Source organism: Arachis duranensis, chromosome 9, assembly GCF_000817695.3.
Source record: "Arachis duranensis cultivar V14167 chromosome 9, aradu.V14167.gnm2.J7QH, whole genome shotgun sequence".
NCBI lineage: Eukaryota > Viridiplantae > Streptophyta > Magnoliopsida > Fabales > Fabaceae > Arachis > Arachis duranensis.
Window position 1 is genome coordinate 43,108,106 of NC_029780.3, and position 5,301 is coordinate 43,113,406.

Sequence of the window (5,301 nt, forward strand, 5' to 3'; positions counted from 1 at the left end):
AATATGACCCAAAACATGAAAATTTTGGATCAAAACAAATGATGCATGCAAGAACACTATGAATGTCAAGATGAACACCAAGAACACTTTGAAGATCAAGATGAACATCAAGACTTATTTTTGAAAATTTTCAAGAAAAGAAAAATATGCAAGACACCAAACTTAAAAAATTTTTAATGCTTAGACACTATGAATGCAAAAATGCACATGAAAAACAACAAAAGACAGAAAACAAGAAAATATGAAGATCAAACAAGAAGACTGATAAACCACTATTTTATGATTCATATTGTGTTTAATTGTGTGGTTTTATCAAGTCTTTGCCCACTTATTCATATGATTTGCATGTAATTACAATTCCTTCCTAAAAATATTCTATGATTGAAAACATGCTTATGTGGCTTTTATTTTCTTTTATTTAATCCTCTCTTATTACCATTAGATGCCTTGATATGTGTGTTAAGTGATTCCAGGAATTATAGGGCAAGAATGGCTTAAAGGGCGGAAAGGAAGCATGCAAAAATGGAAGGAACACAAAGAATTGAGGAGATAACCAGCGAGAAGTCACGCGGTCGCATGGCTGACGCGACCGCACGAAATGGAAGAAATAACAGTTACGCGCTCGCATGCATGACGCAACCGCGCGGATTGGAAACTACATGAATGACGCGAATGTGTGGACGACGCGCACGCGTGGTAAGAGAAACGCTGAGTGACGCGAACGCGTGGACGACGTGGCCGCGTGACGTGCGTGATCTGCAGAATTTCAGAAGTCGCTGGCAGAGTTTCTGGGCTGGATTTCAACCCAGTTTTCGGCCCAGAAATACATATTAGAGCCAGGGAACATGCAGAGACAGAGATCAACATTCATTCCGCATAATTTTTAGTTTTTAGATCTGAATTTATTCCTCCCTTAGGTTTACTCACTTGAACATTCATAATTAGGATTTTGAAGGTTTTGGCTTTAGCTTTTGAGAAGAGTCTACCTCCGGTACCAGTTACTATAGTCTGTTATTTACTTTTCATTTATTCTTCCATCTTCTTAATTCCCCCAGAGTTGACATTGGATTATTTTCACAAGTTATTAATATAGACTATTTTTATTTTCAATTAATCCCTTTTATTATTATTTATTATGTCTTCTTTTTTTTCCCATTGATTCTGTGAAGTTTATAATTATGATGAGTGAGTAGTTCCATAACTTGATTGGGAGATGATTGAAAGGAAACCTTGATTGACTTTCCTTTACCTAGTAAGGGATAACTAAGCAGAGCAACTTTCAATTATTAATTAATCTTGAGAGTACTTCAACAAGAATAGGGCTTCTAACTAATCTACTCCCAGTCAAGGCTTTTATTTAAAATTAATTAAATTCTCTAAATTAATTTCCTGTTTATCAACTCAACTATTTTTGAAAACACCTGATTGATAAACTAGCACATCTTTCTTCAACTCGTTGGGAGACGACCTGGGATTCATACTCCTAGTATTTTAATTTCAATATTGTGACAACCCTTCTAAATTGATAAGCGGATTTTCGACTGGTTTTGTCTCCCTGATCTTTGGTTTTTTCATAATTTATTGCAAGTTATTAGATATTCTTGCTGCTGGATTAATTTATGTTGGATTAATTTAGTGTTGGATTAAATTATGTTGCTATAAATGTATAAAGGGCCAGAACCTTGCTACAAGAGCACAACAATGTTGGAATAGAAAGTTAGAGAAAAGGTTGTGTAATACAAATATGAGCTGCTTACTCTCTCTATGTGTAGATTGATAGGTAGATAAATATATTATAGATGAATAATGAGAAGAATTAATTAATAACTATGAAACTAAGGGATTTGGATACCCTTTTCTATCTAGGTATCTTCGTAATTTAATTTTTGGTGTTCCTTTTTCTTTAAGTTATGGAATTGGGATATTTTAGTTAGCCACAAATTTATCTTTTATGCTTCAACCACCGCATTATGATTAATAATTCTGTACTCTGCACATAATTCTCTCTCACTCACATACTATTTTACATGACTTTTCTTTGTTTTTACATGACTTATAATTAACATGTTTCACAATTTGTTGTTGTGGCTTAAATTGGCTGCATATATATGTTTCACAATTTGTTGGTGTGGTTTAATTTGGCTGTATATATATGTTTCATGTGATTTATATGTCTGCATATATATGGCTGCATATAATTAATATGTTTCACAAGTTTGAATGCTAAATTTGCTGCTGGAAACAATACTTTTGGTGCTGTTGATGAGTTAAAAATGCTAATATTGATTGGGACAATGCAAAATACTTTATGGAATTCTTGAAAATTTTTCATGATGTTACAAAGAGTGTGTCTGGTAGTTTGCTTGTGACTTCTTCTCAATATTTTCATGAGTCTTGTAAGATCTTGCGAGTGTTCAAGGCTTCTTGTGGTAGTCGAGATCCATTACTTAGGAGTATGGCTGAGAGAATGAAGCTTAAGTATGACAAGTATTGGGGTAACATAAAAAATATCAATATGATGATTTTTGTAGCTGTGGTTCTTGATCCTAGATACAAGTTAAAGTTTATGAACTTTAGCTTTAAAAAGCTATATGATAAGGATGATGCTGATTTTTTGGGTGTAAAAGTGAAATAGACCTTCTCCAAGATGTTTGAATGCTACGTGAATGCAAATAATGGGGTAGATCTTTTACTTCAGCAACAATGGATGGTGCATCAGATGTGGGATTACTTGATGGCGACATGGCTGGTGATTTTTTCAAGGAGGTGCATTTTCATGAGATCATCAACAAGAATGAGGTGGATTTGTATTTGATGGATTGTTTAGAGAAGCGTCGTGATCAAAATACTTTGACATATTGAATTGGTGGAAGGTAAACTCTAGCAAGTATCATATCTTATCCCAAATAGCTATAGATGTCTTAGCAATGTCAGTCTCGACTGTTGCTTCAAAATCATCTTTTAGAACTGGTGGAGGAGTGCTTAACAACTATTGGAGTTCTTTAACTCCAAAGACAGTTGAAGCATCGATATGCACACAAAATTGGCTTCGTGCTTCTCCAATGACAACTGATTTCGAGGAGCTTATTGAAGAGTTTGAGAAACTTGAATTAGGTATGCAAAAAAGAAATTTATAGTTCCTTTCATGGTTTATGTTTATAATTTATAATCTCTATTATGTTTATAATCTATATTGATTTTTTTTATTTATTTTTTTAGAATTTGTACTAACCAGAGAAGATGATGATGAGTCTGGTGTAGATTCAGATTAAGCATAGTCGCTGTTTGGTTTTCATTTGTTTTAAAGTGACTGTTTCAGTTTAAAGTGTGTTTATTTTTGTTATTTTGCTAGACATCTTTAATTCTCTTTGTTTTATTTTTAATTAAGTTGAATTTATATTGAATTTGGATGTGATATACTCTTGTTATTCTAGTTTATTTAAGGTTTTAAACTTCATTTTATGGTAATTTAAATTCTAATTATTAGATGTAAAAAAACTGAAAAAACTGACCGAACCAAACCGCTGTTGGTTCAATTCAATTCAGTTGTTTAAACAGTAGCCAACCAAATGGTTGGTATCATTGTAGCACCGATCAGGTCGGTTCGATTGGTTTTCGGTCCAAAACCAAACCAAACCGAACCGATTACACCCCTAGTTGCGCCAAGGTTTAGGAATTAATGGTTTAAGCAACAAGTAGGAACATAATCAAATAAGGATAAGTATCAATGACAAGATATGATTGGAAAATATTCAGAACACATTCCAAGAAAGAGATCAAGAACTAGAGAGTCCAATACAATTGATAAAGAAAGAGATAACGTCAAGCATGAATAAAGGCTATACGTCGAAACGGAACTAATCCCTAAAACTTAATTTCTAACATTGACCCAAAACCTTGTAATTCGCATTACCTATTATTTCTATTTCGTCTATGATAATCCATCAGTGTTCTCATATACATAAATCATTAATATTAAGTTGGTGAAACAAATATCATGAGATATGCAATGGTAAACTAATAACGTTAATCATTAGACAGTCATGCATATAAAACATAAACTCTTGTTATCAGAACAAGTCATAAAGCATAACAGAGACTCGAAATATGCAATGAAGCATAGTCAGTTCACTCCCAAGGCTCTACAGGAAGATTGCTCTAATACTATATTGTAACATCCCTTCCAACAAAATACCTTGCTTAAGTCAAGGTATTTATACTAGAAAGAACATTATGTAACCTTTTCTAAAATTAACTACTTAAGTACTGAACCTTTGTATCAATTTCGTGTTTCAGTTTTAAGAAAATATTAGAAAATTTTGTTTTTATGCTTTAAAGTCATATATCAACGATAAGCATTTCAAATAATAATAATCATATAAATAATATTGATAATAAATCTTATAAAAAAGAAATAAAATGGAATTCAAATACAACATACCATACCAACCCGTCTATGTAAAATAAAATCTCAAGGGACAATAACAACCAGGAGACTATATGAAAGCAATTAAAATCACAAAGAAAACCTACTAATCGCTCACAACTTCATATTGCGTCTTCAAACCTGTGTAACTGAAAGGATAGAAAATTTGGGAGTGAGAACCAAACCATAACAATAGCCTTTTATCAACGATTGTCACAACAATATATTCTCAAAAATATTTGATAATAGTATAGAAAATTTATTCATAAATCTCATATTCAAGGTTGTCACCAAAACAACCTCCGCAGTCTAATTTCAATTCTGCTTTCAAAATATCAAATGAATTTGGAATTGCACAAAATTTATGTCCAGGCAACCGTCTCGGATTAAGATATCTAATAAACTAAAAATCATAATTTTATGATCAATCTAGCCTCGGAAAAAGAAGGAAAACCGTGACTGCTCTGCAGTGCTTAAAAACCAGAAAACAGCAGCAGCATTCAATATTCAAAACTCCGTATAAAATCCAAATTAAATCCAATGGACTTCAAAATTAATATGGTTCATCTTAACTTATTTAGATTTCTTTTCCAATCAATTTCAGGTCAATACTATTTTTAATGAAAAAGTTACATAGCTTGAAATTTGGGGAAAAAAAAGTTAAATCCTATTTTACAAATCAGCAAGCTTGGTATCTTTCAACTTACATAACTTTTATTACAAAACTTTAATTAAGCTAAATTTTGGTTTGGAGACTCTTGACTTATCTAGAAACAAGTGTCTCTTGGTTGCAACTCAATTGCTGTTCAGTTTTAAGAGTTACAAGCATTGGAAGTTGATACGTAACTTGCTGAAAACTGAGTCTTCTAAGCTTT